This window comes from Euphorbia lathyris, chromosome 9 (genome assembly GCF_963576675.1).
Source record: "Euphorbia lathyris chromosome 9, ddEupLath1.1, whole genome shotgun sequence".
NCBI lineage: Eukaryota > Viridiplantae > Streptophyta > Magnoliopsida > Malpighiales > Euphorbiaceae > Euphorbia > Euphorbia lathyris.
Window position 1 is genome coordinate 1,278,526 of NC_088918.1, and position 16,082 is coordinate 1,294,607.

Here is a 16,082-nt window from a genome sequence, read left to right on the forward strand (position 1 = left end):
TCAAACTTTGGCTCAATCAATACATCAAATCTATCCAAAGATAGGCTTCTCTATAGATTGGTGGGAAAGAGTTTTCTACATTAAATCTGGAGTTTTATGATAAATAAGATAAGTTTCCTACCCTTTCTTATTCCATTTTTAATTAAAGAATATTGAAATTTCTTACCTTTATCAAGTGTTATGAATATCGTTACATGTTATTATGATAAATCTAATAAACTATGAAAGATGAAGTTATGGACACAAATCTTTCATTAAATCTTGCATGCTTACTATGCCCTCATATTTTTATGCATGACAAGTGTAATATGATATTATCATTGAATTAGTACAAAACGCATGTATAAGACCCGTAATCTTGGGATTTACAAAAAAAAAAATTCATCCATTCAATGTGATTTTGTCATTTGATATTAAAATATCATAAAAGGGCTCATGTAATTACAAATGATTTAGATCTGGTCGGTCTCTTGGATGAACATGCATATAACTATTAGAAGAAATTACAAAAAAAATCATATTTGATTTTTCCTTGTACAATTCACCATCTATATATGACTTTTCTCCTATATAGTACTTTTAATATCAAAAATTCATATTTTTGAATATTGTTTTGTCAAACAGTTATTTCATTCCCGTTTTTTACAAGGATGTGTCTATTCATATAAAAACTGTTTATTTGACATTGTTAGAATTTCTGTTACCAACACAAGAGACTTGAAAATATTGAGTCTATTTGTAATTATCCTATAATTGTCCCTAACTATTAAGGCCATTATGGGCTGATGAATTACCAAATTTGATAAACAAAACTTTCATGTCCTGAGCTAACTACAAAAGAGTGCAAGTGCAAGTTTTGAACCAGAACATTAATTTATGCAAAGTTCTTAGGATATACATGAGAGTTTCTTAGAGATTGTTTGAATGATGGTATATGAAAGTATGTGAAGATGAATTTTGAGTAATTTTCCATACACCCCAAATTGGAGGAGAATCATGGTACATGTCTTTTTCTTCCAAAATTACCCTTTCTCTTTTATTTTATTTATACATGAAATTATATAAGAGTAATTTTTATATATAGCTACATTATTAAACCATCACTTACCTTACTTTAATTATATTTCATCCAAACGAGGCCTTAATGATCTTTGAATGCCGTTAATGCATGGATGCACAATATTGATTGCAAGTAAATAGCAATTATGTAAGATATCTTACCCAATATAGAATGTCATAACTTTTATGGTGTTTAAAATAAATATGCTATCTTGGATATTAATGCGCATTGAAATACAAAAGGACATTATTCTTAAACCATTCTCATTATGGTTATTTATTAAGAATTCATTATGATATTCATGTGCAGTAGCAATCTTTATGGTTATGACCGTTATACGTGATATTATTATTAAAACAAGCACGATTAAAATTCTATTATGAATTTGTTTGACATATAATATTTAATCGGTTTTATCCTTTGACTAAGTTCATTCTAGAGGCAGTGACCAACGTGAAGGAATTATTAAGTTGATTCCAAGATGAACTAAAAATTCCATAAAGAGAATTGCATCATACATGATATTTTCCAACAAGGTCAATGCAAACATTCTTTTGCTATGAAGTATGTTCCATGGATCAAGCCATTGATCCACAAGGTAAGTGAATATAGCTTTTATACCTTACCACAATCTTTTAATAATGGACAGAGTATGCCCCACTTCTAGAGTTCTTTCAGTGCTAACCCACAGGTACAAGGGAGTTGCTAATACTACAACCAGTGCAAACACTGATATGAAAAATAAAGCTCAATCCAAAGAAGTGTATATGCAGAGTCACTTCAGAAAAATTCCTTGACTATGTCATTAGCAAAAAAAGGTGAAAAGAGCGCCTAAATAAAAGCCCTGTGAGGAAAAAGGTGAAAAGAGCGCCTAAATAAAAGCCATGCGAGGAAAAATGTGAAAAGAGCGCCTAAATGAAAGCCCCACTATGGGTGAGAAAGATCTAGAGGTTGAACGGGCGGATCATCATACTAGACAGATTGTCAACAAGCATATCAAGGTATAAAACAATTCCTAGCAGAACCACCCTTGATGAGCAGACCAAACTGAAGGGGAGACCTGCATTTGTATCAATCTGTCATGGATAAAGCTATGTGCACCGTGGTTATTCAAGAAGAAGAAGGTCAGCAGTTCTCCATCTATTATGTTAGCAAAATGTTGAAGGATGTGGAGACAAGATATTCAAAGCTAGATAAAATGGCTCCCACGATTGTGACAACATCCATCCGCGTTAAACCATAGCTCCAAGCATAACCTCAACATGATCGAGATCAAGATCAAGAGTCGGCTTCACCATCATGATTCAACATTGAAAACACGAATGATGAGATTGAAAGGCGAGTGCATAGACAAGAGAACAATGCAGAAAGATACGCCATCCAGTTAACAGGAATTCGCCATTCACAGCGCGAATCATGGGGTACGAGGCGGAAAAAATGATTAAAGCTTCCAACTTGCCACAATATAAAAGAAAAGAATAAATATAAGCGGGACATTACATATCCCGAACCCAAAGGAGGGGAGCATGTAACCATTGGAAGAAACGCCAAAGCGTACTACAGGTTGGCCACCACACTGAAGCTTGCTGGGAGCTGGCAAACTAGATAGCTTTGTCCAGAATAACAAATAACAAGACGACAAGTAGAAGACAGATCCCAAAAAGAAATTCAAAAGTGTCATTAATGTCATAGCAGATGGACCAGTGTATCAGCCACCCGTGGAAAAAGCAAAAATATCCGTTCTGGATAAAACATCCCTCAATTGCTCCTTTTGCAGAAACATGTCCAGTAATCTCTCCACATGCAGATGCATTGGTAGTAACAATGGCGATTCAAGGATGGGAGTTAAAATAAAGCGAGTAAAGACACGAGCAGTTCTCGCAATGTCATCACCAAAGGTGCATTCGCCAAACTAAAGGTTGATCATATCCAAATAGAAACAACCATTGTTGACATCATTAGAGTGACGGGTCACACTATCCAGACCAAGGGCCAGAGGTTGCAGCCCTAATTTCCATCCGTCGTCTGACAATGTACATTCCCACCAGCAAAGGAGGAGTAATGATTAGCGAAAACCAAAAGGTGGCTAAAGAGACTTATACTCTGCGTCACTATCAATCCACCCACAATCCAAAGAGGACGAAGGTGAGAAATATTAACTTGTCACTACAGCTTTGGGCGGCACAGAAACGCTCCTTATTGCTGATGGAAAACGGGTGCGGATCGCCAAAGGATTAAAACTTGAGATCAAAGAGGATGTTAAAAAAGTTCTCATTGAGTTTGAAAGCGTATTTACATAGGAGAATGAGATCCCCACAGGAGTAAGCCCAGATGTGATTACTCATAAGTTAAACATCATTGAGGATGCGGTTCTAGTTGCTCAGAAAAGACGGAACCATGGGCCTAAAAATCAGTATTTTTACATATTCTTATATGTGCATTAAACTGTTATAGTATCCTATATTTTATAATTTATTCTTTCTCGCCATACTTCTTATATTCATTTGCCTAGCTTTTAGTGCTGATATACGCCCAGTGGCTGGCGAATGAAAAGTTCCACAGGTGGATCAATTACCTCAAAGATAGGACAATTGATCTCATCACGGGCGGATCCCCTTTCCATAAAGATAAGAAGCACAGACCCTCAGGAACTTTCAAATGAGCTCAACTCTCTCCTTAAAGACAGGAAAAGGATTGACCACCATCAAAAGCGGGTTAAAATCGTCTCAAACATGAGATCATTACACCCTCAACTTTCTCCTCAAAGATAGGAGAACACTCTCATGGGCGGATCCATCTTTAGATGATCACCATTCGAGAAAGAGTTAAAACATTCATTGGATGCAAGGACTTTACACTCTCTCACTCCCTTCCCAAAGAAGGGTTCACAAGTCCTACGGGCGGATCGCTTCACCTCAAAGATAGGTAGCAAGTTGATCCCCTAGGCAGCTTTACTTCATCTAGAAGGAATAGAACAGCTTCAAACCTTCACAAAGGTTCGCACAACGGAGTATGGCTGGCCACCTACTCCATATTAAATCCTACAAACTTATATATTTACTTACGCAAACGTAAAAGTAAATGGCGACCATAAGGATTAAAACAATTGTACTTAAGTTTTACAAACAATCGGACAATAATCTCAGCGGCGGATCGATCTACCTCAAAGATAGGAAACAATTGACTGCCGTCAGAGACAGAGTTAAAACATTTCTCAGACGTGAGAACTTTACACTCTCAAATACTCTTCCCAAAGAAGAGTCTCAAGACCTGGCGGCGGATCGATTCACCTCAAAGATAGGAAGCAAATCGATCGCCTAAGGCAGCTTAACTTCCTCACCAGGAATAAAAGCTTCTAAACCTTCACAAAGGTTCAGACATTGGGGTACGGCTGACCACCTACCCTAAACAATCAGAGAAATCCTAAACCAGATTCTAGAAAATTACTTGCTAAAAGATATAATGCATTAGTAAAAATAGTTCTGGAAAGCAAAGGGTTCATCCAACTAATGAAGCCCCATCTTCATCCAATTAATGAAGCCTCGTCTTCATCATCAAAATAATGAAGCCTCGTCTTCATCTCCAAGTAATGAAGCCTCGTCTTCACCTCCAAACAATGAAGCCTGGTCTTCATCTCCAAACAATGAAGCCTCGTGTTCATCAAATTAATGAAGCCTCGTCTTCATCCAATTAATGAAGTCTCGTCTTTATCCAAACAATGAAGTCTCGTTTTCATCAAAGTAATGAATCCTCATCTTCATCATAGAAATAACAAAGTCTCGTCTCCACAAAATGCACAAAAGTCCCTAAATGGCTGATCATTCTTACTGATCCCTAAGTGCGGGTCATTCTCCTCAATATGGCAGAACTGAACAAAAGAAGTCCCTAAGGCGAATCATAATCCTATGTCGTAGGAACAAATGGTCCCATAAAGGGCGGGTTATTCCCTTTCTAAAGGAAATATAACTCTCAAGAAGCCCCTAGAAGATAACAATGGATACGGTTGGCCACCTATCCACAAGGAAGCAAAAGCCCCTAAAAGTGCATCATATCCATATATGATCCCATATAGGGCGGATCGTGTTCATAAGATCCCGCATAAGGAAGCCCCAAAAGGCGCATCATTTCCATATATGATCCCCCATCTAGGGCGGGTCCACTTTCCTCCAACATAGAAAAATAAAACACCATTTAGACAGCCCTAAAGAGCTTTTTATACCATAGGGGGGGGGCTTCTGATAACAACCCAAATTATTCTTGAATAAGGAATAAGGGAAAATTAATAGAGATAATGACAAACCATTATTTCTTCTAAAAGAGATATTTATGCATGATTAATGTGGAATTAATGATAATTAATGCATGGGTGAATATGCAAATAATGAAGAAAAGGAAGGAGTTTCTAGCATTATGCCACATCACGTAGACCATGGCGAGATACGCCATAACGAGATACGCCCGATGAGAGCGAGTAGTGGAGACCCGCCATATCTCTCAAGGAGAGCGTACATACGCCTTGACGGATCAAAGAATACGAAAAGGCGCCTTTATTACCATCCATGAATGGGAATAAATACAATTAAATGACAATTAATAGCCATTAAAGGGGAATAAAGACTTGAATGTTCGAATACCTCAACTCTGATGGTTATAATGATAAATGCTGGGATTAATGGAGAATTGATAGCAATCAAAGATAAGTAATGGCACAACTCTTCACCTGCTTCCCCATTAATGCTGAAGGTTACAGAAACCTATATAAATACCCCAGCTTCCTAGGATCAAAGGTACACTTACTGATTCTCTACTTTTGTGCTTACAGTTTATTCTCAGAAATATTATTGACTTTGGCATCGGAGTGTCCCCGGCCGATCCCAACGGCGCCTCACAGGGAAGTGCTCCGATCAAGGATTTTTTCCCAAGTTATCAAAGAATTATATATATATTTAATAAATTGTTATTTTATATAATCGAGGTTATTAAAATTATTATCTTATGCATTTAGCGATGTTATTGTTTTATCCCATTGGCCCAAGTCAGGATTTGAGAAAATTATTATATAATCGGGGTTATTAATTTATCGAATATTCATTTATCGAGGTTTTACTATACTGCAATATCCTTCGGAATTTTCAGCTAAACCAATAGAACTTCTACTTGATTGGAAAGTTTTCTTTCTGTCTTATAATTGGAAAGTTTTTTTTTCTTAAATAATTATGGTAATTCATAGTTATTTTCCTTTTATATTATCCTTGATTGACGTAGATTGGGTTATTCTGTAATTAAATAAGGAAACTACCTCTTAATTTTTTGTCTTTATGTAAATCTCATTTTCTCTATAAATTACTCTCTACTCACATTTCTTCAACTCCTTCAGAATTTCATTTCTTTTGCTTCGAACAAAAATACAAATGTAGGAACTTTGCTCTTTTTGGACTTAAAAAATATTTTTTTATTTCATTTTTTTCGGCAAAAGAAGGAAAAATATTGGAGGTATTTATAGGAGAATGTGAATTTAGTTTGTATGGCTATATGATTTAGCTTGAAACTTGAGAGTAAAAATTTTCATAAGACTATTGGCCCGTTTAAGCCAGCTTCTCGTGAGGTTGAGTATGAATATATGTATTTGAGAATTGGCCTCACCCAACCTTACAAAGTCAACTCTATGGGGAGCCAGCATAAGCGGCCGCTTAAGGTCTCTGATTTAAGGAAACATCTAATCTAGAATATATTTCAATTAGGACATTTGATTTAAGAGGTTTCCATCCTAAATATATTTAAATTGTGAAGTTGACTTTAGTGTCAGGTTTTCCCGTCTTCTCCTCTTGGCAAGTTTTCTTTGGTCTTGTCCTTTTGGCAAGTTGTTTTTCTCGTTGATTTTTTCATAGACTTGGCAAAGGATTCTGAATCCTTGAATGTGAATGAAAGTTCTATTTAGTCAATGTCGTTTGAGCAGCTTGTATGTTTGATTGAATCTGTTCCTACCCTTGCAAGGCTATTGAAAGAAATAATGAGCGGATCAATGCTGGGATTGAACGTATGGAATACAGATTACTCGGTTGGGGGGCGATTTTACACGTGCGTTCGCAAAAACAAATTTTTTTTTTGCTAAATCGAACTTGCTCAATTTTTTTTTATACATGTGCGTTACAATTTGAATGAGCAAGAACCAATTTTTAAGTATTAATATACAATTTTTCAAAATAAAGGTAGATTTCGTTTAATAGTCCTAACATGTAAAAAAATTGGATTTAGGGAAGGCTGAACAGGTAAAAAAATTAAAAATTTGATTTCAGAGGGCTTACCAAGCCAAAAAAAAATTAATAATCTGGATTTAAAAAGGCTTAACAGGCCAAAAAATATTAGAAATTTGGATTTATAGAAACCTCTACCAAGCCCAAAAAAAAATTAGAAATTTGGATTCAGTGAGTACGCCCAAAATATTGAAATTTTGAATTTTGGACAAATCTAACACGTAATGGACCATTTTGGGAGGGCTAATTCAATACTCCGGTAAAAAAAAATTTGAGACAGGGAGGTCGAAACTATCCGAGGTCAAGATGATTCTGATGGCCGGAGGGCCGACCCCAGGCCCCTCTGTCTACGCCTCTAAGTGAAAGAGGTGGTATGGTTGATGGCACTGAGACCCCTAATTGTGTGGTTAGATCATTGTTTAAGGAAGATGATGCTCCCTCAGATAAAGGACTTTGGTTCCCTTATAAATACCAATGGCGATTTTGATGATCATTTGGGTTTCTCTTTTGATAAGTTGGCAACAAAGAATGAATTGATTGTAAATGGATTTCAGATACTTTTATGAAATTGCATATGCTTTTATGTTTGGGTTAAGAAGCAATTTTACCTCTAACGTCTAAAATGGTGGCAATTTTATCCCTAACGTTTGTAGCTAATAGCAATTTTACTTGATAATTTGGGTTAATTTCAGATACTATTATAAAACACAGATATTTTTGTTCTTTATTTTGCACCAATTGCATATCAATTCGTCATGTTTTTTGTAATTTAATAATAGAATTGGAGATAAATATTTATAATTAGGTGAATTTTTTGAATTTTTTGTTCTAATTCGTACAAAAGACGGTATATTTTTTTATTTTTTCACATCCCAACATATGTTTGTGATCTGTTACTGATAAAATGATGCACGTATGAAGTATAGATGACAATATTCATTACCGAGAAGACATTGTGATGAATTATTTCTTAAATTGATCCAATTTATCAATATTAGGGGTAAAATTGCTCATAATCCAAAACGCTAAGGGTATTTTTGTATCTTAACTCTTTATGTTTTGATAGGGAACACTAGTTCGTTTCAAAAATTCATTCAATGAGAAATTTATTTGTTTTCTTATCTTGCAACTTGCAGGAAAAAATAAGAGAGATGGTGGGAGAGGCTTTTTTGGATACTATTATGGAATCCATTAAACAGGCAAAACCCAACTACGACCGGCTTGTTGATCTTTTGAGCAGTGGTAAACATAGAATTACTTGGTTGGGAGTCGATTTTATACGTGCGTTCGTATAAAATTTTTTTTTTGCTAAATCGAACTTGCTCACTTTTTTTATAGGGTAAAGTATAAAAAAAAAACCCTGTGGTTTCCGACATTTGCAAACAAAGTCCCGTGTTTTAAAAGCGTACAAACGGGGTATGTGGTACCATCCATTAACAAAGAAGAGATTTTTTATGGATGCCGTTAAGTTGGGTTGACCTGGCACTTTGACTGAAAATTGCACCAAGGGCAATTTCGTCATTTCGCATCCCAATTGTGGTATAAAAGGCTTGAGAAATTCCATCCCCCAAATTCGCTCTTCCTCTTCTTTTTTGGTCCATACAGCCTCTGGTTCAAAATTTCCAGGATTGCAGTTCATTGTGGTATGTCTTTAAGTATTTATAATGGTTCTAAGTATTGAGTTGGTAGGCTTTGTTGGATTGCTATTGATGCTTGGGAAAGTTCTTTCTCAATTTCCTGTGCACTGAACTAAATTTGTCAAGTAAAATTTTCCAAGCATGATAATTGCCCTTGGTGCAATTTTCAGTCAAAGTGACAGGTCAGCCCAACTTAACGGCATCCATAAAAAAATACCTTCTTTGTTAACGATTGGTACCACAGACCCCGTTTGTACGCTTTTAAAACACGGGACCTTGTTTGCAAAAGTCGGAAACCACAGGGTTTTTTTTTTTGTACTTTACCCTTTTTTATATATGTGTTTTTTATAATTTGAGTGGTCAAGAACCAATTTTTAAGTACTAATGTACAATTTCTCAAAATTAAACTAGATTTTGTTCAAGATTTCTAACATGTAAAAAAATTAAAAATTTTGATTTGAGATGGCATACCAGGCCAAAAAAAAATTAATTTATTTGGATTTAAGAAGGGTCTAACAGACCAAACAAAAATTAGAAATTTGGATTTAGGGAGGTCTAACAGGCAAAAAAAAAAAAAATTAGAAATTAAGATTTAGATAGGCCTAACAGGCCCAAAAAAATTAGAGAATATCTAATAGGTCTAAAATATTAAAATTTCGAGTTTTGGACAAACCTAACACTTAACCTGCCATCTTGGAAGGTTAATTCAACATCCTGATAAAAAAAATTTGAGACAAGGGACTGAAATTATCTTGGATCAATGTGGTTCCGGCGGCCCGAGTCCCAGGCCCACTGTCTACGCTCCTGGTCTAATGTAACCTTGGTGTGATGTTCACAAAAGTTTATGGCTATGACATAATTAGCATTGGGGTTGGTTATGACTATTGGTTGGCTCATTACATTATCATTGAAGATAGAAAACAAAACATTTCATTGAGTCACTCATTATATAGTTTCTTGATGAAATAGTATGCTTAATAAATAAATAAATGTGTACATTTTGGGTGAATTTGATTTCTTAGTTTCGTAATGAACTCTCTAGACACCAAATAATCTAAATTCACGCGATGTAAAACCGTAAGGTGACAGTTCTTTTTAAGAGTAAAATTGTATTATAGACCTGAAAACAGTAGATACATTGAGAAAATTAAGAATCATACTACGTTCATTAACAGTAATTAATATAATTATTAGATTATCATTTTCCATCACTATAACATGTTTTCCAGTGGGGATGATTGTGATTTTGAAGAAGCTTTTGACAGAACAGAATGGAGTGAAAAGCATTAGCTACTATTTTTAACTTACTCTGCCCAAAACCTAAAATCCATATTGTCCACATCAGTGTTCTAAAAATCAGCTAAGGTGGCCGCCATCTAAGCGAAGATTTTAGAACATCGTCCTGGTTTCCATTAGTCAGGTGGTATAAATCGGTTGATCGATTTTTGGCCTCTCAGACAATCCTAAGCAGGTCTAGACGGTCTGAGGCGGTTCCCAAACGGCTCTGGGCCGCCTTTTTGAAAAAACCGGCCCTTAAATTTTATTTCAATATGTTAATTTAAAATAAAATATTAAAAAACTAAAAATTAAAAAAAGCTTAAACTATCAAATGTGTTTTTAAGAATATTAATTTTATTTTATTTTGAAATTTTTTGTTATTAATGTGATTTTATTGTTCGATTTTTTTTAAGGACATTAATGTAAATAATACTAATATATATATTCTATCCCAAATATTTTCTATTATTATTTTTACATAGTATAATTCATGTTTTAATTATATTTATATAATATTTTATTTAATAAAAAAATATAAAAAATGCAAATATGACTAATCCCCGATTAATTTCCAAGGGTCTTGTCCGCCCGACTAGCACCTAACGTCTTTTACAACCTTAATAGTATACAATGTGCTTTTTGTATTAAATTGTGTTTATTTATGTTGCTTCTTATCATGTGGTCTCATTTACTGATATGTTCTTTGCTTCTAAATAGGATCTCTAGTTGCATCTCAAGCTAGAGGGAATCACTTCTTGAGAAAAGTTGTGATCATTTTGTTGTTATGTGTAATACTTGCAACTATTGCATTTGTTGCTTCAATCACATCATATATGCACCCAAAAAACAAGTTCATAGTCTTTCAATTTACTCACTACAAAAAAAAAATCCTTTACCGACAAAAAATTTCTGCTTTAGCGACGGTTAAAACCGTCGCTACAAATATTAGCGACGCCTTTTGAAACCGTCGCAAATGTGTTGTTAATGCTGCCGTTGCTACCGGTACCGACGGTTTTCTTAGGGCGGTGGGGTAGGGTTTTTAATAGGACACTTCTCTACCAGCGGTTTAAACCGCCTCTACAACAGGTTTATACACTAACAAGAATACATTTACCTACGGAAAATCTGTCGTAAACCATTTTATTCCGTCAGTAAAATTGTCGCTGAAATATTTATATCATTTTTATAATTTTAAGCAGAATATTTTCTGTCGGTAAATTTCTAATTAGTATTGCAATTTCACTTATTTTGCAGCAAAAAGAAGATAAAAGCTACATCATTTCATTGAAAAAAAAAATATCACTACAATTAACCTCATCTTGGCACTAATGTTGTCATAATTAAAACTAAAATTAACAAAATCCAAAAAAACATAATGTGATTAAAGTTTTGATGATATGTTCAAAACTATCAACATAATCATTAATCAACCTTATATTGTCTGTTTACCACGAGTAAATTTCCACCAAGTTCCTGAAACAACTAGAAAACTTTGCATCTTCACTTGCTCCATCTATATGACTCCCTCGACCACTCCATTTGCCTCCAGCAATTGTTCAATATCTTCAGTTCAAACTTTAGTTTCCGACCCCTAAAAGAAGATCATTAATATCTTCGGTCCAAATAGTTTCCAGAGTATCCTTTAGGGGATCCAACAACCAGCTTGGTCTGCTACCTGCGGTTCAACATAATTTTATTAAAACAATCATCATACAAATCAGGGCCTAATTTTTATTCGAATATCATGATAGATATATATACAAAATTACTCACCAAGCTTGGTGCCTACAAGCACAATTGGCACATTGGAGCATAATGTTTTAGCTCAGGGATCCACTGCAAAGTCAGAGATGGATCAACAATCAACATACTAGCAATTGGCTTGTATCACATTATGTTATATGGAAATTAAAACCGAAACAGATATAGAAACTGAAACTAAAACAGAAGATGTAGATACTGAAACTGAAACGAAAAGAACCTTTTTGTAAATGTTCTTAAAAAGGAAAGAACCTTTAATGGAACCTGCAGTAACCCCTCCAACCTTTAATACAAGTTTCATTCCATTTACACTACACTTGGATAAACTAGCTAGCTTTGATGATATTAAGATGAAAGAAACTATTAATTAAAATCATTCCGAACCATACCATTATGGAATGGTGGCTGGTACGGAGCCCCAAAACACTAAAAATGCAGAGAGTATAGCATTATATAACCGATTTAATTTTAAGAGTATTCCATGGATTTGAGTTTTCAGGCAGTTGAGAGATAACATCAAGGTCATGACCATGGTGACTCGAAATGCCTACTAAAAGATGACAACACATAGGCCAAAGTGTAAGCGCTAACCTGTTAAATTAGCATGCAACTAATCTCTATCCATAACATTTCCAAAAGCTATATCTAATCCAATCCATTGATCCATCTAAAGTTAGATATTTCTTACCTGTGTTTAAGCATGCATTGCCATTTAAATTGCTTAATACACCATTTCCTTGTCTCATGTTATCAACAGCTGCCGCATTCTCAATTTCAGTTCGTTTTCCAGTATCATATAGTAACCAGAAAATCATTAGAGAACTTTGCATTTTCACTTGCTCCATCTACATGACCCCCTCGACGGCTCCAAGAGGTTTTATATCAACTGCCTGCAGTGCAGAATAGATTCAGTAATGAATAGTCATAAAGCATAATTAAACTAATAACGGTCACTGCAAATTTGAACTGAAACTAATAAAGGTGCAAGTCCAACTTCTTGGTGTTAAAAGTAAAAATGATAATAGTTGGAAACATTCTTACAGTATCTTAAGGTGAGGTAGCTTCACAATTGATGGTGGAAGCACACCAACACCTTACCATTTGGTCAATCTGTATAGCAAGAAATCAACAACGTATAAAAAAAATACCCCCAATAGATTCTATTAGCAACCACTCAATTACAAAGTGCAAAACTTTTATTAAAAGTACAGCTAATAACAAACCGAGCAAGACTGAAAGGCTGGGACTTTAGCAACAGAGTAGAAATAATTCAACCAAGGTTCTAATCCAAACTACTATTGAATAAAAAAGATGTCAAAAACTGATTTGAAGTAACAAAGCAGAAAATTGTTTGACCTTTATGAATGAAATATCATTTTTGGGGCTGTCTGGAAACCCTTTTTGTAGTTCAGTGTGCCTGCAAATCCATGAAACATTGACCAGATAAGTAAAAATCGCAGAATAATGAAAACGTTACATTTATTTAAAGCAGGAATCAGATTATCCTAACCTATTTAATGCATCTAACCCAAACATCTCAGACTAATTAAGCAAATCAGAATCGAAACACAGAACATAACACTTACTAAACACATTAAAAGCTTATAATTGATGTCAATTGTCAAACTCTACTAGACAAATGAACCCATAAAATTAAGAGCACAAAAAAGAACCATTTTTACTAGAAACCCATTCTGAGTTTGAGTTTGAGTTATTTATCAGCTTTACCTCATAAGTAACAATCTCCATATCATCACTCGAAGAATATCGGGCCTCAACAGAGATTGATAACATACCCTCAATACCCTGACAAGGATCCAGTCAATAACACAAGAATAAGTAGTGGAATGAGCAAACAACATACAGTTCAATGGCTATAAAATTCAAGGCCGTTACAAGCATTAGTGGCTGCAATTTTCACATGGCAGGGAATAATGCATCAACAACTACTTTTGGAAATATATCAAACACATTTCTCAACATAAATATTTGTATTGTCAATTAATATGAAACTAACCTCATGAAGTAATTTAGAAATTCTTTCCCTGTTAGCTTGAATTCCACTCACAGTTCAATGGACTTTTCCTTTGCAATAGAGAGTCTTTCTCCAATTCCACTTTAGCATTCAAAAGAGTGTGTATCTGGAAGAGGAAAAACAGACACAGATAAAAAAAAAAAAACCACCAACAGAATCAGAAAATACCATAATTAATAAGTATATGGAATGATCCAACTTGAATTGTGCTCTGCGCTCATAAGCTCTGTCCACCCGTACTTTGTTTTTTCATCATCAAATGATTATTCTCACTCTTATTGCTGCTTTTTTCTCTAAAACAACTGCTGGAAATGGAACCTTGGAGTTAAAATATGGCATGAATGCATAATTTCCATTTCCAATATATCGATCAGACACATTATAGTCCTCAGAATAACGATTTTTGGACTAGAATTCTAGAAATATAATTGCAAAGATTAATGAACTGTTTTAAAAATTAGGGAATTACCTCTTGCAGGTAGAAGAATTAGACAAATCAACGACATTCAAATTATAAAAACCATGATCGATATGAACTAAACAATCACAACGTGGAACCGGAAATTAAAAATTGAGCATACCTAGCAGTTACTCCTAAAGTAATCGGTATCTGCGAGAACTTAGAAAAGAAAGTAAACCGAAGCCATCAACACAGCTATTTAGTCGTCCAGATTGTGCGACCAAACTGAAACTCATCTCGCGTTCAGACCTCCCATTTATTCTTCGCTAACCAGACTCGTGCTCACTCCATTGTCGATGAAACTCAAAGGTGGATTTCGTCTCTTTTTGATCGGTAGACTGGATTTGATTTCTTCGGTGGATTCTATAGAGGTGGCTATTTCATGGAGATCAGGTCTCCAGCATTTTGGAGGCCCAGGCGCTGTACACTTTTTTTTTTTTTATATTTAAATCTAATACGATTTTAAAAATAATAAATATTAAATAGTAAAACCAATATATTATTAACTATAATTCAAGTCATATAATAATAACATAAAGCTAAGAAATTATTATTTTTCTTACTTTTGTATATGTAAAATCGAGTTTTCTTTTATATATTTAAAATCAAGTTTCTTCTCACCAGTCATACGAGAAGCAAGCAGACAACAAAGTATTAATTTTTGGAAATTAATCTTGGACGGCTGAACTCGAACCTATTCGCAAGATTCTATGGAAAGAAAGAGAAGAATTTATCTTCGAGATTAAAAATTGGTTGAGTCGCGTATTTATTATGAATTACATGCTTAAATCACTATTTGAACATCGGTTGATCTAAGGAATCTTGTCATTTGGCGCTTGATCTATCCAAAATTTTATCATTAGGCCACTGAATTATCCCAATTGGTGAAATTTCAATCCAATTTGGATGGAAACTTAATAGAATTATTGACATATATTATGATATTTTGATAATTAGACTTGATAAATTTTAGTTTAGAGTTTTTTTTCTTGTTTTAATCTCATTAATTATTTGGATAAATCAACTTTAAAACGTACAACATGTCAAGCTCATATGTCAAAATATCACCACATATCATAAAGAAATAATTTTATCAAGACTTCATCATAATTAAGTAGAATTTTATCAATTTGAATAGTTTATGGTCCAAATGTGACCAAATAATAAATTAGTGGTCAAATATTAAAATTTTAGATAAATCAGAGTCTAAATAACATTTTATACCAAATTACAAATTGTAATTCATAAGTGAATTTCATCTTCTAATTTATAAAAAAATAAAAAATTTAAAAATAACTATAATAACAAAGTAATAATTTATAAATTTGTGTTGTCAAAGCAAAAAAGAAAAAATAAGAAAAAATGTGAACAAAAAATGCTACTCTAGGGAATTGAACTCTCACCCTCGTAAACACCTCCACCATGTCTTAACCATTCAAGCTAGCACTATTTCTTGTTATATGTTTAATTCTATACACCTTTTAACCATAACGTTTTTTAATAATTATCAAATTTTAAAAAATTTCCGATCGGAGGCCCCCGTAAGTCGGAGACCCTAGGACGCCGCCTAGGCAGCCTCCCCCTGGAGCCGGCCCTG

The 16,082-nt window shown here is 34.3% G+C and overlaps 1 long non-coding RNA gene across 3 annotated transcripts; it reads right to left on the reverse strand.

Moving 5' to 3' along the window:
* Positions 1–11,489: 11,489 nt before the first annotated feature.
* LOC136207180 (uncharacterized) lies at positions 11,490–14,907 on the reverse strand. 3 transcript variants are annotated; one of them, XR_010676606.1, is made up of 9 exons: positions 14,607–14,907; positions 14,225–14,327; positions 14,008–14,131; positions 13,719–13,796; positions 13,347–13,407; positions 13,032–13,100; positions 12,679–12,880; positions 12,003–12,065; positions 11,490–11,904 (listed from the first exon to the last, which is right to left on the reverse strand). It is a non-coding gene; the product is annotated as an uncharacterized lncRNA (long non-coding RNA). The 3 variants fall into 3 exon arrangements; XR_010676604.1 differs by having other exon boundaries at positions 14,008–14,327; XR_010676605.1 differs by having other exon boundaries at positions 14,008–14,330.
* Between the last annotated feature and the right edge of the window lie 1,175 nt (positions 14,908–16,082).